The sequence below is a fragment of the Sorex fumeus genome, unplaced genomic scaffold (genome assembly GCF_029834395.1).
Source record: "Sorex fumeus unplaced genomic scaffold, SorFum_2.1 ptg000030l, whole genome shotgun sequence".
Classification (NCBI taxonomy): domain Eukaryota; kingdom Metazoa; phylum Chordata; class Mammalia; order Eulipotyphla; family Soricidae; genus Sorex; species Sorex fumeus.
Genome location: NW_026606087.1, coordinates 113,990 through 140,101, shown reverse-complemented (window position 1 = coordinate 140,101; position 26,112 = coordinate 113,990). Strand labels below are relative to the sequence as shown.

At 76.8% G+C, this 26,112-nt stretch overlaps 15 non-coding genes across 15 annotated transcripts; all 15 read right to left on the bottom strand.

Annotated features, from left to right (window-relative positions):
- Positions 1-521: 521 nt before the first annotated feature.
- On the bottom strand, positions 522-640 carry LOC130025540 (5S ribosomal RNA). Its single transcript, XR_008792681.1, has one exon. It is a non-coding gene; the product is annotated as a 5S ribosomal RNA (ribosomal RNA).
- A 1,611-nt stretch (positions 641-2,251) lies between these two features.
- Positions 2,252-2,370, bottom strand: LOC130025566 (5S ribosomal RNA). The gene has a single exon (XR_008792707.1). It is a non-coding gene; the product is annotated as a 5S ribosomal RNA (ribosomal RNA).
- Positions 2,371-3,983: 1,613 nt separating this feature from the next.
- On the bottom strand, positions 3,984-4,102 carry LOC130025539 (5S ribosomal RNA). Its single transcript, XR_008792680.1, has one exon. It is a non-coding gene; the product is annotated as a 5S ribosomal RNA (ribosomal RNA).
- Positions 4,103-5,719: 1,617 nt separating this feature from the next.
- Positions 5,720-5,838, bottom strand: LOC130025567 (5S ribosomal RNA). The gene has a single exon (XR_008792708.1). It is a non-coding gene; the product is annotated as a 5S ribosomal RNA (ribosomal RNA).
- A 1,612-nt stretch (positions 5,839-7,450) lies between these two features.
- LOC130025536 (5S ribosomal RNA) lies at positions 7,451-7,569 on the bottom strand. Its single transcript, XR_008792678.1, has one exon. It is a non-coding gene; the product is annotated as a 5S ribosomal RNA (ribosomal RNA).
- Positions 7,570-9,180: 1,611 nt separating this feature from the next.
- On the bottom strand, positions 9,181-9,299 carry LOC130025535 (5S ribosomal RNA). The gene has a single exon (XR_008792677.1). It is a non-coding gene; the product is annotated as a 5S ribosomal RNA (ribosomal RNA).
- Positions 9,300-10,911: 1,612 nt separating this feature from the next.
- LOC130025534 (5S ribosomal RNA) lies at positions 10,912-11,030 on the bottom strand. The gene has a single exon (XR_008792676.1). It is a non-coding gene; the product is annotated as a 5S ribosomal RNA (ribosomal RNA).
- A 1,613-nt stretch (positions 11,031-12,643) lies between these two features.
- LOC130025533 (5S ribosomal RNA) lies at positions 12,644-12,762 on the bottom strand. Its single transcript, XR_008792675.1, has one exon. It is a non-coding gene; the product is annotated as a 5S ribosomal RNA (ribosomal RNA).
- A 1,611-nt stretch (positions 12,763-14,373) lies between these two features.
- On the bottom strand, positions 14,374-14,492 carry LOC130025532 (5S ribosomal RNA). The gene has a single exon (XR_008792674.1). It is a non-coding gene; the product is annotated as a 5S ribosomal RNA (ribosomal RNA).
- A 1,622-nt stretch (positions 14,493-16,114) lies between these two features.
- LOC130025531 (5S ribosomal RNA) lies at positions 16,115-16,233 on the bottom strand. The gene has a single exon (XR_008792673.1). It is a non-coding gene; the product is annotated as a 5S ribosomal RNA (ribosomal RNA).
- A 1,628-nt stretch (positions 16,234-17,861) lies between these two features.
- LOC130025530 (5S ribosomal RNA) lies at positions 17,862-17,980 on the bottom strand. Its single transcript, XR_008792672.1, has one exon. It is a non-coding gene; the product is annotated as a 5S ribosomal RNA (ribosomal RNA).
- Positions 17,981-19,599: 1,619 nt separating this feature from the next.
- LOC130025529 (5S ribosomal RNA) lies at positions 19,600-19,718 on the bottom strand. Its single transcript, XR_008792671.1, has one exon. It is a non-coding gene; the product is annotated as a 5S ribosomal RNA (ribosomal RNA).
- Positions 19,719-21,332: 1,614 nt separating this feature from the next.
- On the bottom strand, positions 21,333-21,451 carry LOC130025528 (5S ribosomal RNA). Its single transcript, XR_008792670.1, has one exon. It is a non-coding gene; the product is annotated as a 5S ribosomal RNA (ribosomal RNA).
- Positions 21,452-23,066: 1,615 nt separating this feature from the next.
- LOC130025527 (5S ribosomal RNA) lies at positions 23,067-23,185 on the bottom strand. The gene has a single exon (XR_008792669.1). It is a non-coding gene; the product is annotated as a 5S ribosomal RNA (ribosomal RNA).
- Positions 23,186-24,795: 1,610 nt separating this feature from the next.
- LOC130025525 (5S ribosomal RNA) lies at positions 24,796-24,914 on the bottom strand. Its single transcript, XR_008792667.1, has one exon. It is a non-coding gene; the product is annotated as a 5S ribosomal RNA (ribosomal RNA).
- Positions 24,915-26,112: the final 1,198 nt, after the last annotated feature.

The following is a 26,112-nucleotide window of genomic DNA, read 5'->3' as shown; positions in this document are numbered from 1 at the left end:
CCGCCACCCCCGCGGCCCCGCTCCCTGCACAGCCCCGCCCCCACCGCGTTCCCCCACCCTCCCCGTGAGGATGTCCCTGCGGGACGGGAGCCCCCGGCGTACTCCTTTATGCCCCAGGAGGCCCCCCCAAGCCCCCGGGCGGCTGGCCGAGCGGCCCCGCCCCGCCCTGGCCCTCAGCAAGGCGTTGGGGCCGGCCGGCCGGCCGGGAGCCGGGGCAGGCAGGCCCTGGAGAGGGGCTGGGCGCGGGGCTGGACGGTCTTGGTGAGGAGCTGTGGGAGGGGGCGGGGAGGGCAGTGGGCAGGGGTGGGAGCTCAGGCCAGCCTCAGGCAGCCCAGGCCTGGGGGCCGGGCGCAGGGGAGTGGCAGGGCACCTGGGCACCTGGGTTGTGGGGGCCCGGAGGCTATGGGCAGGACCAGGGCCAGGGGCTAGGGCCCAGCCCCCCACCCCTCCCTTCCCCGCGTCCAAAGCCAAAGGCCAGGGGGAGAAAAGTAAAGAAGCAAATGCCCCACGCCCCCACAAAAGGCCTACAGCACCCGGTATTCCCAGGCGGTCTCCCATCCAAGTACTAACCAGGCCCGACCCTGCTTAGCTTCCGAGATCAGACGAGATCGGGCGCGTTCAGGGTGGTATGGCCGTAGACGGAGGCGCGGCTCTCCCGCCGCCCTCAAGAAGTGGCCCGGCCGCCCGCGGCCAGCCCCGTCCGCCCGCGCCCCCGCCCCCGCCCCCGCTGGCCCCGACGCCTGCCCTCCCGCACCGCACCGCGCACGGCTGCTCCGCTGCACAGCCCGCCTGCGCCCGGATCCCGGATGGGCGCACACAAGGCCACCCAGGGCGGGCGCAGGCGCGCGGCTGTGGCTGCACGGCTCCCAGTGTGTGCGCCCGCCCACCGGCCGCAGGGGCTCCCAGTGCCTGCGTGTGAGCCTGTGAGCCGCCGGAGGGCGGGACAGCCGCGCGCGCGCGCACACACCCACACGCACCCGCGCCTTAGGGACAGGGTCGGGGCGCCTCCGGTGGGGCCCCGCTGCGAGTGGCCGCGGTTCTGGGAGCAGGTGTGCGCGGCAGGGGGCGGAGCGTGGCCGTGGGGTCCGCGGCCCACGCCGGGGAGGCCCCGGGAGCAGCTTTGCCCAGCGCCCCCGGACCCTGTCTGTCGGCCTGCCCCTGCGCGGTGCGCGGGTCCGCTTCCGCGTGGCGGACGGGTTCGTGGTGCCTTTGGCCAGGCGGGCGCCGGGGCTCTCCTGCGGGCTCTTGCCCAGGGCGCCGCCAAGGGCCGGGTGCGGGGGCGGGCCCAGCGCCTTTGGGAATCGCAAGATGGGGGACTCCCGTCGCGTGGGCCAGGAGATCCGGGTGCCCCCGGCCTCAGTGCTCGCCCGACGGTGCTCTCTGCACCCGGGCTCCCACGGAGCCTCGCGTGGGTGCGTGCGCGCCGGCCGGCCGGCCGGGGTGCGCCTTGGGGCCCCCCACCCCCCGCGGCTTCCGGCGGGGCTCCCCTCTGGGTCTCTCGGGAGGGTTGAATGAAGGACAGGGGACAGCTCGCCCCCGCCTCCCGGTGAGCGGGGGCGCGCGCGTTGTGTGTGTGTGTGGGGGGGGGCGCGCTGTGGGCCTGGGGTGGGTGCAGGTGAGGGGCACGCTGGCAGGGGCGCTGGGAGCTGGGCGCGGGGGCAGCGGCCACTGGGACCGCCACCTCGGGGAGGAGCAGGGGCCGCCCGGGGCCCCCACTCAGCCCCTCACCACCGCCACCCCCGCGGCCCCGCTCCCTGCACAGCCCCGCCCCCACCGCGTTCCCCCACCCTCCCCGTGAGGATGTCCCTGCGGGACGGGAGCCCCCGGCGTACTCCTTTATGCCCCAGGAGGCCCCCCCAAGCCCCCGGGCGGCTGGCCGAGCGGCCCCGCCCCGCCCTGGCCCTCAGCAAGGCCTTGGGGCCGGCCGGCCGGCCGGGAGCCGGGGCAGGCAGGCCCTGGAGAGGGGCTGGGCGCGGGGCTGGACGGTCTTGGTGAGGAGCTGTGGGAGGGGGCGGGGAGGGCAGTGGGCAGGGGTGGGAGCTCAGGCCAGCCTCAGGCAGCCCAGGCCTGGGGGCCGGGCGCAGGGGAGTGGCAGGGCACCTGGGCACCTGGGTTGTGGGGGCCCGGAGGCTATGGGCAGGACCAGGGCCAGGGGCTAGGGCCCAGCCCCCCACCCCTCCCTTCCCCGCGTCCAAAGCCAAAGGCCAGGGGGAGAAAAGTAAAGAAGCAAATGCCCCACGCCCCCACAAAAGGCCTACAGCACCCGGTATTCCCAGGCGGTCTCCCATCCAAGTACTAACCAGGCCCGACCCTGCTTAGCTTCCGAGATCAGACGAGATCGGGCGCGTTTAGGGTGGTATGGCCGTAGACGGAGGCGCGGCTCTCCCGCCGCCCTCAAGAAGTGGCCCGGCCGCCCGCGGCCAGCCCCGTCCGCCCGCGCCCCCGCCCCCGCCCCCGCTGGCCCCGACGCCTGCCCTCCCGCACCGCACCGCGCACGGCTGCTCCGCTGCACAGCCCGCCTGCGCCCGGATCCCGGATGGGCGCACACAAGGCCACCCAGGGCGGGCGCAGGCGCGCGGCTGTGGCTGCACGGCTCCCAGTGTGTGCGCCCGCCCACCGGCCGCAGGGGCTCCCAGTGCCTGCGTGTGAGCCTGTGAGCCGCCGGAGGCCGGGACAGCCGCGCGCGCGCGCACACACCCACACGCACCCGCGCCTTAGGGACAGGGTCGGGGCGCCTCCGGTGGGGCCCCGCTGCGAGTGGCCGCGGTTCTGGGAGCAGGTGTGCGCGGCAGGGGGCGGAGCGTGGCCGTGGGGTCCGCGGCCCACGCCGGGGAGGCCCCGGGAGCAGCTCTGCCCAGCGCCCCCGGACCCTGTCTGTCGGCCTGCCCCTGCGCGGTGCGCGGGTCCGCTTCCGCGTGGCGGACGGGTTCGTGGTGCCTTTGGCCAGGCGGGCGCCGGGGCTCTCCTGCGGGCTCTTGCCCAGGGCGCCGCCAAGGGCCGGGTGCGGGGGCGGGCCCAGCGCCTTTGGGAATCGCAAGATGGGGGACTCCCGTCGCGTGGGCCAGGAGATCCGGGTGCCCCCGGCCTCAGTGCTCGCCCGACGGTGCTCTCTGCACCCGGGCTCCCACGGAGCCTCGCGTGGGTGCGTGCGCGCCGGCCGGCCGGCCGGGGTGCGCCTTGGGGCCCCCCACCCCCCGCGGCTTCCGGCGGGGCTCCCCTCTGGGTCTCTCGGGAGGGTTGAATGAAGGACAGGGGACAGCTCGCCCCCGCCTCCCGGTGAGCGCGGGCGCGCGCGTTGTGTGTGTGTGTCTGGGGGGGGGCGCGCTGTGGGCCTGGGGTGGGTGCAGGTGAGGGGCACGCTGGCAGGGGCGCTGGGAGCTGGGCGCGGGGGGAGCGGCCACTGGGACCGCCACCTCGGGGAGGAGCAGGGGCCGCCCGGGGCCCCCACTCAGCCCCTCACCACCGCCACCCCCGCGGCCCCGCTCCCTGCACAGCCCCGCCCCCACCGCGTTCCCCCACCCTCCCCGTGAGGATGTCCCTGCGGGACGGGAGCCCCCGGCGTACTCCTTTATGCCCCAGGAGGCCCCCCCAAGCCCCCGGGCGGCTGGCCGAGCGGCCCCGCCCCGCCCTGGCCCTCAGCAAGGCGTTGGGGCCGGCCGGCCGGCCGGGAGCCGGGGCAGGCAGGCCCTGGAGAGGGGCTGGGCGCGGGGCTGGACGGTCTTGGTGAGGAGCTGTGGGAGGGGGCGGGGAGGGCAGTGGGCAGGGGTGGGAGCTCAGGCCAGCCTCAGGCAGCCCAGGCCTGGGGGCCGGGCGCAGGGGAGTGGCAGGGCACCTGGGCACCTGGGTTGTGGGGGCCCGGAGGCTATGGGCAGGACCAGGGCCAGGGGCTAGGGCCCAGCCCCCCACCCCTCCCTTCCCCGCGTCCAAAGCCAAAGGCCAGGGGGAGAAAAGTAAAGAAGCAAATGCCCCACGCCCCCACAAAAGGCCTACAGCACCCGGTATTCCCAGGCGGTCTCCCATCCAAGTACTAACCAGGCCCGACCCTGCTTAGCTTCCGAGATCAGACGAGATCGGGCGCGTTCAGGGTGGTATGGCCGTAGACGGAGGCGCGGCTCTCCCGCCGCCCTCAAGAAGTGGCCCGGCCGCCCGCGGCCAGCCCCGTCCGCCCGCGCCCCCGCCCCCGCTGGCCCCGACGCCTGCCCTCCCGCACCGCACCGCGCACGGCTGCTCCGCTGCACAGCCCGCCTGCGCCCGGATCCCGGATGGGCGCACACAAGGCCACCCAGGGCGGGCGCAGGCGCGCGGCTGTGGCTGCACGGCTCCCAGTGTGTGCGCCCGCCCACCGGCCGCAGGGGCTCCCAGTGCCTGCGTGTGAGCCTGTGAGCCGCCGGAGGGCGGGACAGCCGCGCGCGCGCGCGCGCGCGCGCACACTCACACACACGCACCCGCGCCTTAGGGACAGGGTCGGGCGCCTCCGGTGGGGCCCCGCTGCGAGTGGCCGCGGTTCTGGGAGCAGGTGTGCGCGGCAGGGGGCGGAGCGTGGCCGTGGGGTCCGCGGCCCACGCCGGGGAGGCCCCGGGAGCAGCTTTGCCCAGCGCCCCCGGACCCTGTCTGTCGGCCTGCCCCTGCGCGGTGCGCGGGTCCGCTTCCGCGTGGCGGACGGGTTCGTGGTGCCTTTGGCCAGGCGGGCGCCGGGGCTCTCCTGCGGGCTCTTGCCCAGGGCGCCGCCAAGGGCCGGGTGCGGGGGCGGGACCAGCGCCTTTGGGAATCGCAAGATGGGGGACTCCCGTCGCGTGGGCCAGGAGATCCGGGTGCCCCCGGCCTCAGTGCTCGCCCGACGGTGCTCTCTGCATCCGGGCTCCCACGGAGCCTCGCGTGGGTGCGTGCGCGCCGGCCGGCCGGCCGGGGTGCGCCTTGGGGCCCCCCACCCCCCCCGTCTTCCGGCGGGGCTCCGCTCTGGGTCTCTCGGGAGGGTTGAATGAAGGACAGGGGACAGCTCGCCCCCGCCTCCCGGTGAGCATGGGCGCGCGCGTTGTGTGTGTGTCTGGGGGGGGGGCGCGCTGTGGGCCTGGGGTGGGTGCAGGTGAGGGGCACGCTGGCAGGGGCGCTGGGAGCTGGGCGCGGGGGGAGCGGCCACTGGGACCGCCACCTCGGGGAGGAGCAGGGGCCGCCCGGGGCCCCCACTCAGCCCCTCACCACCGCCACCCCCGCGGCCCCGCTCCCTGCACAGCCCCGCCCCCACCGCGTTCCCCCACCCTCCCCGTGAGGATGTCCCTGCGGGACGGGAGCCCCCGGCGTACTCCTTTATGCCCCAGGAGGCCCCCCCAAGCCCCCGGGCGGCTGGCCGAGCGGCCCCGCCCCGCCCTGGCCCTCAGCAAGGCGTTGGGGCCGGCCGGCCGGCCGGGAGCCGGGGCAGGCAGGCCCTGGAGAGGGGCTGGGCGCGGGGCTGGACGGTCTTGGTGAGGAGCTGTGGGAGGGGGCGGGGAGGGCAGTGGGCAGGGGTGGGAGCTCAGGCCAGCCTCAGGCAGCCCAGGCCTGGGGGCCGGGCGCAGGGGAGTGGCAGGGCACCTGGGCACCTGGGTTGTGGGGGCCCGGAGGCTATGGGCAGGACCAGGGCCAGGGGCTAGGGCCCAGCCCCCCACCCCTCCCTTCCCCGCGTCCAAAGCCAAAGGCCAGGGGGAGAAAAGTAAAGAAGCAAATGCCCCACGCCCCCACAAAAGGCCTACAGCACCCGGTATTCCCAGGCGGTCTCCCATCCAAGTATTAACCAGGCCCGACCCTGCTTAGCTTCCGAGATCAGACGAGATCGGGCGCGTTCAGGGTGGTATGGCCGTAGACGGAGGCGCGGCTCTCCCGCCGCCCTCAAGAAGTGGCCCGGCCGCCCGCGGCCAGCCCCGTCCGCCCGCGCCCCCGCCCCCGCCCCCGCTGGCCCCGACGCCTGCCCTCCCGCACCGCACTGCGCACGGCTGCTCCGCTGCACAGCCCGCCTGCGCCCGGATCCCGGATGGGCGCACACAAGGCCACCCAGGGCGGGCGCAGGCGCGCGGCTGTGGCTGCACGGCTCCCAGTGTGTGCGCCCGCCCACCGGCCGCAGGGGCTCCCAGTGCCTGCGTGTGAGCCTGTGAGCCGCCGGAGGGCGGGACAGCCGCGCGCGCGCGCACACACCCACACGCACCCGCGCCTTAGGGACAGGGTCGGGGCGCCTCCGGTGGGGCCCCGCTGCGAGTGGCCGCGGTTCTGGGAGCAGGTGTGCGCGGCAGGGGGCGGAGCGTGGCCGTGGGGTCCGCGGCCCACGCCGGGGAGGCCCCGGGAGCAGCTTTGCCCAGCGCCCCCGGACCCTGTCTGTCGGCCTGCCCCTGCGCGGTGCGCGGGTCCGCTTCCGCGTGGCGGACGGGTTCGTGGTGCCTTTGGCCAGGCGGGCGCCGGGGCTCTCCTGCGGGCTCTTGCCCAGGGCGCCGCCAAGGGCCGGGTGCGGGGGCGGGCCCAGCGCCTTTGGGAATCGCAAGATGGGGGACTCCCGTCGCGTGGGCCAGGAGATCCGGGTGCCCCCGGCCTCAGTGCTCGCCCGACGGTGCTCTCTGCACCCGGGCTCCCACGGAGCTTCGCGTGGGTGCGTGCGCGCCGGCCGGCCGGCCGGGGTGCGCCTTGGGGCCCCCCACCCCCCGCGGCTTCCGGCGGGGCTCCCCTCTGGGTCTCTCGGGAGGGTTGAATGAAGGACAGGGGACAGCTCGCCCCCGCCTCCCGGTGAGCGGGGGCGCGCGCGTTGTGTGTGTGTGTGGGGGGGGGGCGCGCTGTGGGCCTGGGGTGGGTGCAGGTGAGGGGCACGCTGGCAGGGGCGCTGGGAGCTGGGCGCGGGGGCAGCGGCCACTGGGACCGCCACCTCGGGGAGGAGCAGGGGCCGCCCGGGGCCCCCACTCAGCCCCTCACCACCGCCACCCCCGCGGCCCCGCTCCCTGCACAGCCCCGCCCCCACCGCGTTCCCCCACCCTCCCCGTGAGGATGTCCCTGCGGGACGGGAGCCCCCGGCGTACTCCTTTATGCCCCAGGAGGCCCCCCCAAGCCCCCGGGCGGCTGGCCGAGCGGCCCCGCCCCGCCCTGGCCCTCAGCAAGGCGTTGGGGCCGGCCGGCCGGCCGGGAGCCGGGGCAGGCAGGCCCTGGAGAGGGGCTGGGCGCGGGGCTGGACGGTCTTGGTGAGGAGCTGTGGGAGGGGGCGGGGAGGGCAGTGGGCAGGGGTGGGAGCTCAGGCCAGCCTCAGGCAGCCCAGGCCTGGGGGCCGGGCGCAGGGGAGTGGCAGGGCACCTGGGCACCTGGGTTGTGGGGGCCCGGAGGCTATGGGCAGGACCAGGGCCAGGGGCTAGGGCCCAGCCCCCCACCCCTCCCTTCCCCGCGTCCAAAGCCAAAGGCCAGGGGGAGAAAAGTAAAGAAGCAAATGCCCCACGCCCCCACAAAAGGCCTACAGCACCCGGTATTCCCAGGCGGTCTCCCATCCAAGTACTAACCAGGCCCGACCCTGCTTAGCTTCCGAGATCAGACGAGATCGGGCGCGTTCAGGGTGGTATGGCCGTAGACGGAGGCGCGGCTCTCCCGCCGCCCTCAAGAAGTGGCCCGGCCGCCCGCGGCCAGCCCCGTCCGCCCGCGCCCCCGCCCCCGCCCCCGCTGGCCCCGACGCCTGCCCTCCCGCACCGCACCGCGCACGGCTGCTCCGCTGCACAGCCCGCCTGCGCCCGGATCCCGGATGGGCGCACACAAGGCCACCCAGGGCGGGCGCAGGCGCGCGGCTGTGGCTGCACGGCTCCCAGTGTGTGCGCCCGCCCACCGGCCGCAGGGGCTCCCAGTGCCTGCGTGTGAGCCTGTGAGCCGCCGGAGGGCGGGACAGCCGCGCGCGCGCACACTCACCCACACGCACCCGCGCCTTAGGGACAGGGTCGGGGCGCCTCCGGTGGGGCCCCGCTGCGAGTGGCCGCGGTTCTGGGAGCAGGTGTGCGCGGCAGGGGGCGGAGCGTGGCCGTGGGGTCCGCGGCCCACGCCGGGGAGGCCCCGGGAGCAGCTTTGCCCAGCGCCCCCGGACCCTGTCTGTCGGCCTGCCCCTGCGCGGTGCGCGGGTCCGCTTCCGCGTGGCGGACGGGTTCGTGGTGCCTTTGGCCAGGCGGGCGCCGGGGCTCTCCTGCGGGCTCTTGCCCAGGGCGCCGCCAAGGGCCGGGTGCGGGGGCGGGCCCAGCGCCTTTGGGAATCGCAAGATGGGGGACTCCCGTCGCGTGGGCCAGGAGATCCGGGTGCCCCCGGCCTCAGTGCTCGCCCGATGGTGCTCTCTGCACCCGGGCTCCCACGGAGCCTCGCGTGGGTGCGTGCGCGCCGGCAGGCCGGCCGGGGTGCGCCTTGGGGCCCCCCACCCCCCGCGGCTTCCGGCGGGGCTCCCCTCTGGGTCTCTCGGGAGGGTTGAATGAAGGACAGGGGACAGCTCGCCCCCGCCTCCCGGTGAGCGGGGGCGCGCGCGTTGTGTGTGTGTGGGGGGGGGGGCGCGCTGTGGACCTCGGGTGGGTGCAGGTGAGGGGCACGCTGGCAGGGGCGCTGGGAGCTGGGCGCGGGGGGAGCGGCCACTGGGACCGCCACCTCGGGGAGGAGCAGGGGCCGCCCGGGGCCCCCACTCAGCCCCTCACCACCGCCACCCCCGCGGCCCCGCTCCCTGCACAGCCCCGCCCCCACCGCGTTCCCCCACCCTCCCCGTGAGGATGTCCCTGCGGGACGGGAGCCCCCGGCGTACTCCTTTATGCCCCAGGAGGCCCCCCCAAGCCCCCGGGCGGCTGGCCGAGCGGCCCCGCCCCGCCCTGGCCCTCGGCAAGGCGTTGGGGCCGGCCGGCCGGCCGGGAGCCGGGGCAGGCAGGCCCTGGAGAGGGGCTGGGCGCGGGGCTGGACGGTCTTGGTGAGGAGCTGTGGGAGGGGGCGGGGAGGGCAGTGGGCAGGGGTGGGAGCTCAGGCCAGCCTCAGGCAGCCCAGGCCTGGGGGCCGGGCGCAGGGGAGTGGCAGGGCACCTGGGCACCTGGGTTGTGGGGGCCCGGAGGCTATGGGCAGGACCAGGGCCAGGGGCTAGGGCCCAGCCCCCCACCCCTCCCTTCCCCGCGTCCAAAGCCAAAGGCCAGGGGGAGAAAAGTAAAGAAGCAAATGCCCCACGCCCCCACAAAAGGCCTACAGCACCCGGTATTCCCAGGCGGTCTCCCATCCAAGTACTAACCAGGCCCGACCCTGCTTAGCTTCCGAGATCAGACGAGATCGGGCGCGTTCAGGGTGGTATGGCCGTAGACGGAGGCGCGGCTCTCCCGCCGCCCTCAAGAAGTGGCCCGGCCGCCCGCGGCCAGCCCCGTCCGCCCGCGCCCCCGCCCCCGCCCCCGCTGGCCCCGACGCCTGCCCTCCCGCACCGCACCGCGCACGGCTGCTCCGCTGCACAGCCCGCCTGCGCCCGGATCCCGGATGGGCGCACACAAGGCCACCCAGGGCGGGCGCAGGCGCGCGGCTGTGGCTGCACGGCTCCCAGTGTGTGCGCCCGCCCACCGGCCGCAGGGGCTCCCAGTGCCTGCGTGTGAGCCTGTGAGCCGCCGGAGGCCGGGACAGCCGCGCGCGCGCGCACACACCCACACGCACCCGCGCCTTAGGGACAGGGTCGGGGCGCCTCCGGTGGGGCCCCGCTGCGAGTGGCCGCGGTTCTGGGAGCAGGTGTGCGCGGCAGGGGGCGGAGCGTGGCCGTGGGGTCCGCGGCCCACGCCGGGGAGGCCCCGGGAGCAGCTTTGCCCAGCGCCCCCGGACCCTGTCTGTCGGCCTGCCCCTGCGCGGTGCGCGGGTCCGCTTCCGCGTGGCGGACGGGTTCGTGGTGCCTTTGGCCAGGCGGGCGCCGGGGCTCTCCTGCGGGCTCTTGCCCAGGGCGCCGCCAAGGGCCGGGTGCGGGGGCGGGCCCAGCGCCTTTGGGAATCGCAAGATGGGGGACTCCCGTCGCGTGGGCCAGGAGATCCGGGTGCCCCCGGCCTCAGTGCTCGCCCGACGGTGCTCTCTGCACCCGGGCTCCCACGGAGCCTCGCGTGGGTGCGTGCGCGCCGGCCGGCCGGCCGGGGTGCGCCTTGGGGCCCCCCACCCCCCGCGGCTTCCGGCGGGGCTCCCCTCTGGGTCTCTCGGGAGGGTTGAATGAAGGACAGGGGACAGCTCGCCCCCGCCTCCCGGTGAGCGGGGGCGCGCGCGTTGTGTGTGTGTGTGGGGGGGGGGCGCGCTGTGGGCCTGGGGTGGGTGCAGGTGAGGGGCACGCTGGCAGGGGCGCTGGGAGCTGGGCGCGGGGGCAGCGGCCACTGGGACCGCCACCTCGGGGAGGAGCAGGGGCCGCCCGGGGCCCCCACTCAGCCCCTCACCACCGCCACCCCCGCGGCCCCGCTCCCTGCACAGCCCCGCCCCCACCGCGTTCCCCCACCCTCCCCGTGAGGATGTCCCTGCGGGACGGGAGCCCCCGGCGTACTCCTTTATGCCCCAGGAGGCCCCCCCAAGCCCCCGGGCGGCTGGCCGAGCGGCCCCGCCCCGCCCTGGCCCTCAGCAAGGCCTTGGGGCCGGCCGGCCGGCCGGGAGCCGGGGCAGGCAGGCCCTGGAGAGGGGCTGGGCGCGGGGCTGGACGGTCTTGGTGAGGAGCTGTGGGAGGGGGCGGGGAGGGCAGTGGGCAGGGGTGGGAGCTCAGGCCAGCCTCAGGCAGCCCAGGCCTGGGGGCCGGGCGCAGGGGAGTGGCAGGGCACCTGGGCACCTGGGTTGTGGGGGCCCGGAGGCTATGGGCAGGACCAGGGCCAGGGGCTAGGGCCCAGCCCCCCACCCCTCCCTTCCCCGCGTCCAAAGCCAAAGGCCAGGGGGAGAAAAGTAAAGAAGCAAATGCCCCACGCCCCCACAAAAGGCCTACAGCACCCGGTATTCCCAGGCGGTCTCCCATCCAAGTACTAACCAGGCCCGACCCTGCTTAGCTTCCGAGATCAGACGAGATCGGGCGCGTTCAGGGTGGTATGGCCGTAGACGGAGGCGCGGCTCTCCCGCCGCCCTCAAGAAGTGGCCCGGCCGCCCGCGGCCAGCCCCGTCCGCCCGCGCCCCCGCCCCCGCCCCCGCTGGCCCCGACGCCTGCCCTCCCGCACCGCACCGCGCACGGCTGCTCCGCTGCACAGCCCGCCTGCGCCCGGATCCCGGATGGGCGCACACAAGGCCACCCAGGGCGGGCGCAGGCGCGCGGCTGTGGCTGCACGGCTCCCAGTGTGTGCGCCCGCCCACCGGCCGCAGGGGCTCCCAGTGCCTGCGTGTGAGCCTGTGAGCCGCCGGAGGGCGGGACAGCCGCGCGCGCGCACACTCACCCACACGCACCCGCGCCTTAGGGACAGGGTCGGGGCGCCTCCGGTGGGGCCCCGCTGCGAGTGGCCGCGGTTCTGGGAGCAGGTGTGCGCGGCAGGGGGCGGAGCGTGGCCGTGGGGTCCGCGGCCCACGCCGGGGAGGCCCCGGGAGCAGCTTTGCCCAGCGCCCCCGGACCCTGTCTGTCGGCCTGCCCCTGCGCGGTGCGCGGGTCCGCTTCCGCGTGGCGGACGGGTTCGTGGTGCCTTTGGCCAGGCGGGCGCCGGGGCTCTCCTGCGGGCTCTTGCCCAGGGCGCCGCCAAGGGCCGGGTGCGGGGGCGGGCCCAGCGCCTTTGGGAATCGCAAGATGGGGGACTCCCGTCGCGTGGGCCAGGAGATCCGGGTGCCCCCGGCCTCAGTGCTCGCCCGACGGTGCTCTCTGCACCCGGGCTCCCACGGAGCCTCGCGTGGGTGCGTGCGCGCCGGCCGGCCGGCCGGGGTGCGCCTTGGGGCCCCCCACCCCCCGCGGCTTCCGGCGGGGCTCCCCTCTGGGTCTCTCGGGAGGGTTGAATGAAGGACAGGGGACAGCTCGCCCCCGCCTCCCGGTGAGCGCGGGCGCGCGCGTTGTGTGTGTGTGTCTGGGGGGGGGCGCGCTGTGGGCCTGGGGTGGGTGCAGGTGAGGGGCACGCTGGCAGGGGCGCTGGGAGCTGGGCGCGGGGGGAGCGGCCACTGGGACCGCCACCTCGGGGAGGAGCAGGGGCCGCCCGGGGCCCCCACTCAGCCCCTCACCACCGCCACCCCCGCGGCCCCGCTCCCTGCACAGCCCCGCCCCCACCGCGTTCCCCCACCCTCCCCGTGAGGATGTCCCTGCGGGACGGGAGCCCCCGGCGTACTCCTTTATGCCCCAGGAGGCCCCCCCAAGCCCCCGGGCGGCTGGCCGAGCGGCCCCGCCCCGCCCTGGCCCTCAGCAAGGCGTTGGGGCCGGCCGGCCGGCCGGGAGCCGGGGCAGGCAGGCCCTGGAGAGGGGCTGGGCGCGGGGCTGGACGGTCTTGGTGAGGAGCTGTGGGAGGGGGCGGGGAGGGCAGTGGGCAGGGGTGGGAGCTCAGGCCAGCCTCAGGCAGCCCTGGCCTGGGGGCCGGGCGCAGGGGAGTGGCAGGGCACCTGGGCACCTGGGTTGTGGGGGCCCGGAGGCTATGGGCAGGACCAGGGCCAGGGGCTAGGGCCCAGCCCCCCACCCCTCCCTTCCCCGCGTCCAAAGCCAAAGGCCAGGGGGAGAAAAGTAAAGAAGCAAATGCCCCACGCCCCCACAAAAGGCCTACAGCACCCGGTATTCCCAGGCGGTCTCCCATCCAAGTACTAACCAGGCCCGACCCTGCTTAGCTTCCGAGATCAGACGAGATCGGGCGCGTTCAGGGTGGTATGGCCGTAGACGGAGGCGCGGCTCTCCCGCCGCCCTCAAGAAGTGGCCCGGCCGCCCGCGGCCAGCCCCGTCCGCCCGCGCCCCCGCCCCCGCCCCCGCTGGCCCCGACGCCTGCCCTCCCGCACCGCACCGCGCACGGCTGCTCCGCTGCACAGCCCGCCTGCGCCCGGATCCCGGATGGGCGCACACAAGGCCACCCAGGGCGGGCGCAGGCGCGCGGCTGTGGCTGCACGGCTCCCAGTGTGTGCGCCCGCCCACCGGCCGCAGGGGCTCCCAGTGCCTGCGTGTGAGCCTGTGAGCCGCCGGAGGGCGGGACAGCCGCGCGCGCGCGCACACACCCACACGCACCCGCGCCTTAGGGACAGGGTCGGGGCGCCTCCGGTGGGGCCCCGCTGCGAGTGGCCGCGGTTCTGGGAGCAGGTGTGCGCGGCAGGGGGCGGAGCGTGGCCGTGGGGTCCGCGGCCCACGCCGGGGAGGCCCCGGGAGCAGCTTTGCCCAGCGCCCCCGGACCCTGTCTGTCGGCCTGCCCCTGCGCGGTGCGCGGGTCCGCTTCCGCGTGGCGGACGGGTTCGTGGTGCCTTTGGCCAGGCGGGCGCCGGGGCTCTCCTGCGGGCTCTTGCCCAGGGCGCCGCCAAGGGCCGGGTGCGGGGGCGGGCCCAGCGCCTTTGGGAATCGCAAGATGGGGGACTCCCGTCGCGTGGGCCAGGAGATCCGGGTGCCCCCGGCCTCAGTGCTCGCCCGATGGTGCTCTCTGCACCCGGGCTCCCACGGAGCCTCGCGTGGGTGCGTGCGCGCCGGCAGGCCGGCCGGGGTGCGCCTTGGGGCCCCCCACCCCCCGCGGCTTCCGGCGGGGCTCCCCTCTGGGTCTCTCGGGAGGGTTGAATGAAGGACAGGGGACAGCTCGCCCCCGCCTCCCGGTGAGCGGGGGCGCGCGCGTTGTGTGTGTGTGGGGGGGGGGGCGCGCTGTGGACCTCGGGTGGGTGCAGGTGAGGGGCACGCTGGCAGGGGCGCTGGGAGCTGGGCGCGGGGGGAGCGGCCACTGGGACCGCCACCTCGGGGAGGAGCAGGGGCCGCCCGGGGCCCCCACTCAGCCCCTCACCACCGCCACCCCCGCGGCCCCGCTCCCTGCACAGCCCCGCCCCCACCGCGTTCCCCCACCCTCCCCGTGAGGATGTCCCTGCGGGACGGGAGCCCCCGGCGTACTCCTTTATGCCCCAGGAGGCCCCCCCAAGCCCCCGGGCGGCTGGCCGAGCGGCCCCGCCCCGCCCTGGCCCTCGGCAAGGCGTTGGGGCCGGCCGGCCGGCCGGGAGCCGGGGCAGGCAGGCCCTGGAGAGGGGCTGGGCGCGGGGCTGGACGGTCTTGGTGAGGAGCTGTGGGAGGGGGCGGGGAGGGCAGTGGGCAGGGGTGGGAGCTCAGGCCAGCCTCAGGCAGCCCAGGCCTGGGGGCCGGGCGCAGGGGAGTGGCAGGGCACCTGGGCACCTGGGTTGTGGGGGCCCGGAGGCTATGGGCAGGACCAGGGCCAGGGGCTAGGGCCCAGCCCCCCACCCCTCCCTTCCCCGCGTCCAAAGCCAAAGGCCAGGGGGAGAAAAGTAAAGAAGCAAATGCCCCACGCCCCCACAAAAGGCCTACAGCACCCGGTATTCCCAGGCGGTCTCCCATCCAAGTACTAACCAGGCCCGACCCTGCTTAGCTTCCGAGATCAGACGAGATCGGGCGCGTTCAGGGTGGTATGGCCGTAGACGGAGGCGCGGCTCTCCCGCCGCCCTCAAGAAGTGGCCCGGCCGCCCGCGGCCAGCCCCGTCCGCCCGCGCCCCCGCCCCCGCCCCCGCTGGCCCCGACGCCTGCCCTCCCGCACCGCACCGCGCACGGCTGCTCCGCTGCACAGCCCGCCTGCGCCCGGATCCCGGATGGGCGCACACAAGGCCACCCAGGGCGGGCGCAGGCGCGCGGCTGTGGCTGCACGGCTCCCAGTGTGTGCGCCCGCCCACCGGCCGCAGGGGCTCCCAGTGCCTGCGTGTGAGCCTGTGAGCCGCCGGAGGCCGGGACAGCCGCGCGCGCGCGCGCACACACCCACACGCACCCGCGCCTTAGGGACAGGGTCGGGGCGCCTCCGGTGGGGCCCCGCTGCGAGTGGCCGCGGTTCTGGGAGCAGGTGTGCGCGGCAGGGGGCGGAGCGTGGCCGTGGGGTCCGCGGCCCACGCCGGGGAGGCCCCGGGAGCAGCTTTGCCCAGCGCCCCCGGACCCTGTCTGTCGGCCTGCCCCTGCGCGGTGCGCGGGTCCGCTTCCGCGTGGCGGACGGGTTCGTGGTGCCTTTGGCCAGGCGGGCGCCGGGGCTCTCCTGCGGGCTCTTGCCCAGGGCGCCGCCAAGGGCCGGGTGCGGGGGCGGGCCCAGCGCCTTTGGGAATCGCAAGATGGGGGACTCCCGTCGCGTGGGCCAGGAGATCCGGGTGCCCCCGGCCTCAGTGCTCGCCCGACGGTGCTCTCTGCACCCGGGCTCCCACGGAGCCTCGCGTGGGTGCGTGCGCGCCGGCCGGCCGGCCGGGGTGCGCCTTGGGGCCCCCCACCCCCCGCGGCTTCCGGCGGGGCTCCCCTCTGGGTCTCTCGGGAGGGTTGAATGAAGGACAGGGGACAGCTCGCCCCCGCCTCCCGGTGAGCGGGGGCGCGCGCGTTGTGTGTGTGTGTGTGGGGGGGGCGCGCTGTGGGCCTGGGGTGGGTGCAGGTGAGGGGCACGCTGGCAGGGGCGCTGGGAGCTGGGCGCGGGGGCAGCGGCCACTGGGACCGCCACCTCGGGGAGGAGCAGGGGCCGCCCGGGGCCCCCACTCAGCCCCTCACCACCGCCACCCCCGCGGCCCCGCTCCCTGCACAGCCCCGCCCCCACCGCGAACCCCCACCCTCCCCGTGAGGATGTCCCTGCGGGACGGGTGCCCCCCGCGTCCTCCTTTATGCCCCAGGAGGCCCCCCCAAGCCCCCGGGCGGCTGGCCAAGCGGCCCCGCCCCGCCCTGGCCCTCGGCAAGGCGTTGGGGCCGGCCGGCCGGCCGGCCGGCCGGGAGCCGGGGCAGGCAGGCCCTGGAGAGGGGCTGGGCGCGGGGCTGGACGGTCTTGGTGAGGAGCTGTGGGAGGGGGCGGGGAGGGCTGTGGGCAGGGGTGGGAGCTCAGGCCAGCCTCAGGCAGCCCAGGCCTGGGGGCCGGGCGCAGGGGAGTGGCAGGGCACCTGGGCACCTGGGTTGTGGGGGCCCGGAGGCTATGGGCAGGACCAGGGCCAGGGGCTAGGGCCCAGCCCCCCACCCCTCCCTTCCCCGCGTCCAAAGCCAAAGGCCAGGGGGAGAAAAGTAAAGAAGCAAATGCCCCACGCCCCCACAAAAGGCCTACAGCACCCGGTATTCCCAGGCGGTCTCCCATCCAAGTACTAACCAGGCCCGACCCTGCTTAGCTTCCGAGATCAGACGAGATCGGGCGCGTTCAGGGTGGTATGGCCGTAGACGGAGGCGCGGCTCTCCCGCCGCCCTCAAGAAGTGGCCCGGCCGCCCGCGGCCAGCCCCGTCCGCCCGCGCCCCCGCCCCCGCCCCCGCTGGCCCCGACGCCTGCCCTCCCGCACCGCACCGCGCACGGCTGCTCCGCTGCACAGCCCGCCTGCGCCCGGATCCCGGATGGGCGCACACAAGGCCACCCAGGGCGGGCGCAGGCGCGCGGCTGTGGCTGCACGGCTCCCAGTGTGTGCGCCCGCCCACCGGCCGCAGGGGCTCCCAGTGCCTGCGTGTGAGCCTGTGAGCCGCCGGAGGGCGGGACAGCCGCGCGCGCGCGCGCGCGCACACTCACACACACGCACCCGCGCCTTAGGGACAGGGTCGGGCGCCTCCGGTGGGGCCCCGCTGCGAGTGGCCGCGGTTCTGGGAGCAGGTGTGCGCGGCAGGGGGCGGAGCGTGGCCGTGGGGTCCGCGGCCCACGCCGGGGAGGCCCCGGGAGCAGCTTTGCCCAGCGCCCCCGGACCCTGTCTGTCGGCCTGCCCCTGCGCGGTGCGCGGGTCCGCTTCCGCGTGGCGGACGGGTTCGTGGTGCCTTTGGCCAGGCGGGCGCCGGGGCTCTCCTGCGGGCTCTTGCCCAGGGCGCCGCCAAGGGCCGGGTGCGGGGGCGGGCCCAGCGCCTTTGGGAATCGCAAGATGGGGGACTCCCGTCGCGTGGGCCAGGAGATCCGGGTGCCCCCGGCCTCAGTGCTCGCCCGACGGTGCTCTCTGCACCCGGGCTCCCACGGAGCCTCGCGTGGGTGCGTGCGCGCCGGCCGGCCGGCCGGGGTGCGCCTTGGGGCCCCCCACCCCCCGCGGCTTCCGGCGGGGCTCCCCTCTGGGTCTGTCGGGAGGGTTGAATGAAGGACAGGGGACAGCTCGCCCCCGCCTCCCGGTGAGCGCGGGCGCGCGCGTTGTGTGTGTGTGTCTGGGGGGGGGCGCGCTGTGGGCCTGGGGTGGGTGCAGGTGAGGGGCACGCTGGCAGGGGCGCTGGGAGCTGGGCGCGGGGGGAGCGGCCACTGGGACCGCCACCTCGGGGAGGAGCAGGGGCCGCCCGGGGCCCCCACTCAGCCCCTCACCACCGCCACCCCCGCGGCCCCGCTCCCTGCACAGCCCCGCCCCCACCGCGAACCCCCACCCTCCCCGTGAGGATGTCCCTGCGGGACGGGTGCCCCCCGCGTCCTCCTTTATGCCCCAGGAGGCCCCCCCAAGCCCCCGGGCGGCTGGCCAAGCGGCCCCGCCCCGCCCTGGCCCTCGGCAAGGCGTTGGGGCCGGCCGGCCGGCCGGCCGGCCGGGAGCCGGGGCAGGCAGGCCCTGGAGAGGGGCTGGGCGCGGGGCTGGACGGTCTTGGTGAGGAGCTGTGGGAGGGGGCGGGGAGGGCTGTGGGCAGGGGTGGGAGCTCAGGCCAGCCTCAGGCAGCCCAGGCCTGGGGGCCGGGCGCAGGGGAGTGGCAGGGCACCTGGGCACCTGGGTTGTGGGGGCCCGGAGGCTATGGGCAGGACCAGGGCCAGGGGCTAGGGCCCAGCCCCCCACCCCTCCCTTCCCCGCGTCCAAAGCCAAAGGCCAGGGGGAGAAAAGTAAAGAAGCAAATGCCCCACGCCCCCACAAAAGGCCTACAGCACCCGGTATTCCCAGGCGGTCTCCCATCCAAGTACTAACCAGGCCCGACCCTGCTTAGCTTCCGAGATCAGACGAGATCGGGCGCGTTCAGGGTGGTATGGCCGTAGACGGAGGCGCGGCTCTCCCGCCGCCCTCAAGAAGTGGCCCGGCCGCCCGCGGCCAGCCCCGTCCGCCCGCGCCCCCGCCCCCGCCCCCGCTGGCCCCGACGCCTGCCCTCCCGCACCGCACCGCGCACGGCTGCTCCGCTGCACAGCCCGCCTGCGCCCGGATCCCGGATGGGCGCACACAAGGCCACCCAGGGCGGGCGCAGGCGCGCGGCTGTGGCTGCACGGCTCCCAGTGTGTGCGCCCGCCCACCGGCCGCAGGGGCTCCCAGTGCCTGCGTGTGAGCCTGTGAGCCGCCGGAGGGCGGGACAGCCGCGCGCGCGCGCGCGCACACTCACACACACGCACCCGCGCCTTAGGGACAGGGTCGGGCGCCTCCGGTGGGGCCCCGCTGCGAGTGGCCGCGGTTCTGGGAGCAGGTGTGCGCGGCAGGGGGCGGAGCGTGGCCGTGGGGTCCGCGGCCCACGCCGGGGAGGCCCCGGGAGCAGCTTTGCCCAGCGCCCCCGGACCCTGTCTGTCGGCCTGCCCCTGCGCGGTGCGCGGGTCCGCTTCCGCGTGGCGGACGGGTTCGTGGTGCCTTTGGCCAGGCGGGCGCCGGGGCTCTCCTGCGGGCTCTTGCCCAGGGCGCCGCCAAGGGCCGGGTGCGGGGGCGGGCCCAGCGCCTTTGGGAATCGCAAGATGGGGGACTCCCGTCGCGTGGGCCAGGAGATCCGGGTGCCCCCGGCCTCAGTGCTCGCCCGACGGTGCTCTCTGCACCCGGGCTCCCACGGAGCCTCGCGTGGGTGCGTGCGCGCCGGCCGGCCGGCCGGGGTGCGCCTTGGGGCCCCCCACCCCCCGCGGCTTCCGGCGGGGCTCCCCTCTGGGTCTCTCGGGAGGGTTGAATGAAGGACAGGGGACAGCTCGCCCCCGCCTCCCGGTGAGCGGGGGCGCGCGCGTTGTGTGTGTGTGTGGGGGGGGGGGGCGCGCTGTGGGCCTGGGGTGGGTGCAGGTGAGGGGCATGCTGGCAGGGGCGCTGGGAGCTGGGCGCGGGGGCAGCGGCCACTGGGACCGCCACCTCGGGGAGGAGCAGGGGCCGCCCGGGGCCCCCACTCAGCCCCTCACCACCGCCACCCCCGCGGCCCCGCTCCCTGCACAGCCCCGCCCCCACCGCGTTCCCCCACCCTCCCCGTGAGGATGTCCCTGCGGGACGGGAGCCCCCGGCGTACTCCTTTATGCCCCAGGAGGCCCCCCCAAGCCCCCGGGCGGCTGGCCGAGCGGCCCCGCCCCGCCCTGGCCCTCGGCAAGGCCTTGGGGCCGGCCGGCCGGCCGGGAGCCGGGGCAGGCAGGCCCTGGAGAGGGGCTGGGCGCGGGGCTGGACGGTCTTGGTGAGGAGCTGTGGGAGGGGGCGGGGAGGGCAGTGGGCAGGGGTGGGAGCTCAGGCCAGCCTCAGGCAGCCCAGGCCTGGGGGCCGGGCGCAGGGGAGTGGCAGGGCACCTGGGCACCTGGGTTGTGGGGGCCCGGAGGCTATGGGCAGGACCAGGGCCAGGGGCTAGGGCCCAGCCCCCCACCCCTCCCTTCCCCGCGTCCAAAGCCAAAGGCCAGGGGGAGAAAAGTAAAGAAGCAAATGCCCCACGCCCCCACAAAAGGCCTACAGCACCCGGTATTCCCAGGCGGTCTCCCATCCAAGTACTAACCAGGCCCGACCCTGCTTAGCTTCCGAGATCAGACGAGATCGGGCGCGTTCAGGGTGGTATGGCCGTAGACGGAGGCGCGGCTCTCCCGCCGCCCTCAAGAAGTGGCCCGGCCGCCCGCGGCCAGCCCCGTCCGCCCGCGCCCCCGCCCCCGCCCCCGCTGGCCCCGACGCCTGCCCTCCCGCACCGCACCGCGCACGGCTGCTCCGCTGCACAGCCCGCCTGCGCCCGGATCCCGGATGGGCGCACACAAGGCCACCCAGGGCGGGCGCAGGCGCGCGGCTGTGGCTGCACGGCTCCCAGTGTGTGCGCCCGCCCACCGGCCGCAGGGGCTCCCAGTGCCTGCGTGTGAGCCTGTGAGCCGCCGGAGGGCGGGACAGCCGCGCGCGCGCGCACACACCCACACGCACCCGCGCCTTAGGGACAGGGTCGGGGCGCCTCCGGTGGGGCCCCGCTGCGAGTGGCCGCGGTTCTGGGAGCAGGTGTGCGCGGCAGGGGGCGGAGCGTGGCCGTGGGGTCCGCGGCCCACGCCGGGGAGGCCCCGGGAGCAGCTTTGCCCAGCGCCCCCGGACCCTGTCTGTCGGCCTGCCCCTGCGCGGTGCGCGGGTCCGCTTCCGCGTGGCGGACGGGTTCGTGGTGCCTTTGGCCAGGCGGGCGCCGGGGCTCTCCTGCGGGCTCTTGCCCAGGGCGCCGCCAAGGGCCGGGTGCGGGGGCGGGCCCAGCGCCTTTGGGAATCGCAAGATGGGGGACTCCCGTCGCGTGGGCCAGGAGATCCGGGTGCCCCCGGCCTCAGTGCTCGCCCGACGGTGCTCTCTGCACCCGGGCTCCCACGGAGCCTCGCGTGGGTGCGTGCGCGCCGGCCGGCCGGCCGGGGTGCGCCTTGGGGCCCCCCACCCCCCGCGGCTTCCGGCGGGGCTCCCCTCTGGGTCTCTCGGGAGGGTTGAATGAAGGACAGGGGACAGCTCGCCCCCGCCTCCCGGTGAGCGGGGGCGCGCGCGTTGTGTGTGTGTGTGGGGGGGGGGGGCGCGCTGTGGGCCTGGGGTGGGTGCAGGTGAGGGGCATGCTGGCAGGGGCGCTGGGAGCTGGGCGCGGGGGCAGCGGCCACTGGGACCGCCACCTCGGGGAGGAGCAGGGGCCGCCCGGGGCCCCCACTCAGCCCCTCACCACCGCCACCCCCGCGGCCCCGCTCCCTGCACAGCCCCGCCCCCACCGCGTTCCCCCACCCTCCCCGTGAGGATGTCCCTGCGGGACGGGAGCCCCCGGCGTACTCCTTTATGCCCCAGGAGGCCCCCCCAAGCCCCCGGGCGGCTGGCCGAGCGGCCCCGCCCCGCCCTGGCCCTCGGCAAGGCCTTGGGGCCGGCCGGCCGGCCGGGAGCCGGGGCAGGCAGGCCCTGGAGAGGGGCTGGGCGCGGGGCTGGACGGTCTTGGTGAGGAGCTGTGGGAGGGGGCGGGGAGGGCAGTGGGCAGGGGTGGGAGCTCAGGCCAGCCTCAGGCAGCCCAGGCCTGGGGGCCGGGCGCAGGGGAGTGGCAGGGCACCTGGGCACCTGGGTTGTGGGGGCCCGGAGGCTATGGGCAGGACCAGGGCCAGGGGCTAGGGCCCAGCCCCCCACCCCTCCCTTCCCCGCGTCCAAAGCCAAAGGCCAGGGGGAGAAAAGTAAAGAAGCAAATGCCCCACGCCCCCACAAAAGGCCTACAGCACCCGGTATTCCCAGGCGGTCTCCCATCCAAGTACTAACCAGGCCCGACCCTGCTTAGCTTCCGAGATCAGACGAGATCGGGCGCGTTCAGGGTGGTATGGCCGTAGACGGAGGCGCGGCTCTCCCGCCGCCCTCAAGAAGTGGCCCGGCCGCCCGCGGCCAGCCCCGTCCGCCCGCGCCCCCGCCCCCGCCCCCGCTGGCCCCGACGCCTGCCCTCCCGCACCGCACCGCGCACGGCTGCTCCGCTGCACAGCCCGCCTGCGCCCGGATCCCGGATGGGCGCACACAAGGCCACCCAGGGCGGGCGCAGGCGCGCGGCTGTGGCTGCACGGCTCCCAGTGTGTGCGCCCGCCCACCGGCCGCAGGGGCTCCCAGTGCCTGCGTGTGAGCCTGTGAGCCGCCGGAGGCCGGGACAGCCGCGCGCGCGCGCGCGCGCACACTCACACACACGCACCCGCGCCTTAGGGACAGGGTCGGGCGCCTCCGGTGGGGCCCCGCTGCGAGTGGCCGCGGTTCTGGGAGCAGGTGTGCGCGGCAGGGGGCGGAGCGTGGCCGTGGGGTCCGCGGCCCACGCCGGGGAGGCCCCGGGAGCAGCTTTGCCCAGCGCCCCCGGACCCTGTCTGTCGGCCTGCCCCTGCGCGGTGCGCGGGTCCGCTTCCGCGTGGCGGACGGGTTCGTGGTGCCTTTGGCCAGGCGGGCGCGGGGCTCTCCTGCGGGCTCTTGCCCAGGGCGCCGCCAAGGGCCGGGTGCGGGGGCGGGCCCAGCGCCTTTGGGAATCGCAAGATGGGGGACTCCCGTCGCGTGGGCCAGGAGATCCGGGTGCCCCCGGCCTCAGTGCTCGCCCGACGGTGCTCTCTGCACCCGGGCTCCCACGGAGCCTCGCGTGGGTGCGTGCGCGCCGGCCGGCCGGCCGGGGTGCGCCTTGGGGCCCCCCACCCCCCGCGGCTTCCGGCGGGGCTCCCCTCTGGGTCTCTCGGGAGGGTTGAATGAAGGACAGGGGACAGCTCGCCCCCGCCTCCCGGTGAGCGGGGGCGCGCGCGTTGTGTGTGTGTGGGGGGGGGCGCGCTGTGGACCTCGGGTGGGTGCAGGTGAGGGGCACGCTGGCAGGGGCGCTGGGAGCTGGGCGCGGGGGGAGCGGCCACTGGGACCGCCACCTCGGGGAGGAGCAGGGGCCGCCCGGGGCCCCCACTCAGCCCCTCACCACCGCCACCCCCGCGGCCCCGCTCCCTGCACAGCCCCGCTCCCACCGCGTTCCCCCACCCTCCCCGTGAGGATGTCCCTGCGGGACGGGAGCCCCCGGCGTACTCCTTTATGCCCCAGGAGGCCCTCCCAAGCCCCCGGGCGGTTGGCCGAGCGGCCCCGCCCCGCCCTGGCCCTCAGCAAGGCGTTGGGGCCGGCCGGCCGGCCGGGAGCCGGGGCAGGCAGGCCCTGGAGAGGGGCTGGGCGCGGGGCTGGACGGTCTTGGTGAGGAGCTGTGGGAGGGGGCGGGGAGGGCAGTGGGCAGGGGTGGGAGCTCAGGCCAGCCTCAGGCAGCCCAGGCCTGGGGGCCGGGCGCAGGGGAGTGGCAGGGCACCTGGGCACCTGGGTTGTGGGGGCCCGGAGGCTATGGGCAGGACCAGGGCCAGGGGCTAGGGCCCAGCCCCCCACCCCTCCCTTCCCCGCGTCCAAAGCCAAAGGCCAGGGGGAGAAAAGTAAAGAAGCAAATGCCCCACGCCCCCACAAAAGGCCTACAGCACCCGGTATTCCCAGGCGGTCTCCCATCCAAGTACTAACCAGGCCCGACCCTGCTTAGCTTCCGAGATCAGACGAGATCGGGCGCGTTCAGGGTGGTATGGCCGTAGACAAGCGCGGCTCTCCCGCCGCCCTCTAGAAGTGGCCCGGCCGCCCGCGGCCAGCCCCGTCCGCCCGCGCCCCCGCCCCCGCCCCCGCTGGCCCCGACGCCTGCCCTCCCGCACCGCACCGCGCACGGCTGCTCCGCTGCACAGCCCGCCTGCGCCCGGATCCCGGATGGGCGCACACAAGGCCACCCAGGGCGGGCGCAGGCGCGCGGCTGTGGCTGCACGGCTCCCAGTGTGTGCGCCCGCCCACCGGCCGCAGGGGCTCCCAGTGCCTGCGTGTGAGCCTGTGAGCCGCCGGAGGGCGGGACAGCCGCGCGCGCGCGCACACACCCACACGCACCCGCGCCTTAGGGACAGGGTCGGGGCGCCTCCGGTGGGGCCCCGCTGCGAGTGGCCGCGGTTCTGGGAGCAGGTGTGCGCGGCAGGGGGCGGAGCGTGGCCGTGGGGTCCGCGGCCCACGCCGGGGAGGCCCCGGGAGCAGCTTTGCCCAGCGCCCCCGGACCCTGTCTGTCGGCCTGCCCCTGCGCGGTGCGCGGGTCCGCTTCCGCGTGGCGGACGGGTTCGTGGTGCCTTTGGCCAGGCGGGCGCCGGGGCTCTCCTGCGGGCTCTTGCCCAGGGCGCCGCCAAGGGCCGGGTGCGGGGGCGGGCCCAGCGCCTTTGGGAATCGCAAGATGGGGGACTCCCGTCGCGTGGGCCAGGAGATCCGGGTGCCCCCGGCCTCAGTGCTCGCCCGACGGTGCTCTCTGCACCCGGGCTCCCACGGAGCCTCGCGTGGGTGCGTGCGCGCCGGCCGGCCGGCCGGGGTGCGCCTTGGGGCCCCCCACCCCCCGCGGCTTCCGGCGGGGCTCCCCTCTGGGTCTCTCGGGAGGGTTGAATGAAGGACAGGGGACAGCTCGCCCCCGCCTCCCGGTGAGCGGGGGCGCGCGCGTTGTGTGTGTGTGTGGGGGGGGGGCGCGCTGTGGGCCTGGGGTGGGTGCAGGTGAGGGGCACGCTGGCAGGGGCGCTGGGAGCTGGGCGCGGGGGCAGCGGCCACTGGGACCGCCACCTCGGGGAGGAGCAGGGGCCGCCCGGGGCCCCCACTCAGCCCCTCACCACCGCCACCCCCGCGGCCCCGCTCCCTGCACAGCCCCGCCCCCACCGCGTTCCCCCACCCTCCCCGTGAGGATGTCCCTGCGGGACGGGAGCCCCCGGCGTACTCCTTTATGCCCCAGGAGGCCCCCCCAAGCCCCCGGGCGGCTGGCCGAGCGGCCCCGCCCCGCCCTGGCCCTCGGCAAGGCCTTGGGGCCGGCCGGCCGGCCGGGAGCCGGGGCAGGCAGGCCCTGGAGAGGGGCTGGGCGCGGGGCTGGACGGTCTTGGTGAGGAGCTGTGGGAGGGGGCGGGGAGGGCAGTGGGCAGGGGTGGGAGCTCAGGCCAGCCTCAGGCAGCCCAGGCCTGGGGGCCGGGCGCAGGGGAGTGGCAGGGCACCTGGGCACCTGGGTTGTGGGGGCCCGGAGGCTATGGGCAGGACCAGGGCCAGGGGCTAGGGCCCAGCCCCCCACCCCTCCCTTCCCCGCGTCCAAAGCCAAAGGCCAGGGGGAGAAAAGTAAAGAAGCAAATGCCCCACGCCCCCACAAAAGGCCTACAGCACCCGGTATTCCCAGGCGGTCTCCCATCCAAGTACTAACCAGGCCCGACCCTGCTTAGCTTCCGAGATCAGACGAGATCGGGCGCGTTCAGGGTGGTATGGCCGTAGACGGAGGCGCGGCTCTCCCGCCGCCCTCAAGAAGTGGCCCGGCCGCCCGCGGCCAGCCCCGTCCGCCCGCGCCCCCGCCCCCGCCCCCGCTGGCCCCGACGCCTGCCCTCCCGCACCGCACCGCGCACGGCTGCTCCGCTGCACAGCCCGCCTGCGCCCGGATCCCGGATGGGCGCACACAAGGCCACCCAGGGCGGGCGCAGGCGCGCGGCTGTGGCTGCACGGCTCCCAGTGTGTGCGCCCGCCCACCGGCCGCAGGGGCTCCCAGTGCCTGCGTGTGAGCCTGTGAGCCGCCGGAGGGCGGGACAGCCGCGCGCGCGCGCACACACCCACACGCACCCGCGCCTTAGGGACAGGGTCGGGGCGCCTCCGGTGGGGCCCCGCTGCGAGTGGCCGCGTTTCTGGGAGCAGGTGTGCGCGGCAGGGGGCGGAGCGTGGCCGTGGGGTCCGCGGCCCACGCCGGGGAGGCCCCGGGAGCAGCTTTGCCCAGCGCCCCCGGACCCTGTCTGTCGGCCTGCCCCTGCGCGGTGCGCGGGTCCGCTTCCGCGTGGCGGACGGGTTCGTGGTGCCTTTGGCCAGGCGGGCGCCGGGGCTCTCCTGCGGGCTCTTGCCCAGGGCGCCGCCAAGGGCCGGGTGCGGGGGCGGGCCCAGCGCCTTTGGGAATCGCAAGATGGGGGACTCCCGTCGCGTGGGCCAGGAGATCCGGGTGCCCCCGGCCTCAGTGCTCGCCCGACGGTGCTCTCTGCACCCGGGCTCCCACGGAGCCTCGCGTGGGTGCGTGCGCGCCGGCCGGCCGGCCGGGGTGCGCCTTGGGGCCCCCCACCCCCCGCGGCTTCCGGCGGGGCTCCCCTCTGGGTCTCTCGGGAGGGTTGAATGAAGGACAGGGGACAGCTCGCCCCCGCCTCCCGGTGAGCGGGGGCGCGCGCGTTGTGTGTGTGTGTGGGGGGGGGGGCGCGCTGTGGGCCTGGGGTGGGTGCAGGTGAGGGGCACGCTGGCAGGGGCGCTGGGAGCTGGGCGCGGGGGCAGCGGCCACTGGGACCGCCACCTCGGGGAGGAGCAGGGGCCGCCCGGGGCCCCCACTCAGCCCCTCACCACCGCCACCCCCGCGGCCCCGCTCCCTGCACAGCCCCGCCCCCACCGCGTTCCCCCACCCTCCCCGTGAGGATGTCCCTGCGGGACGGGAGCCCCCGGCGTACTCCT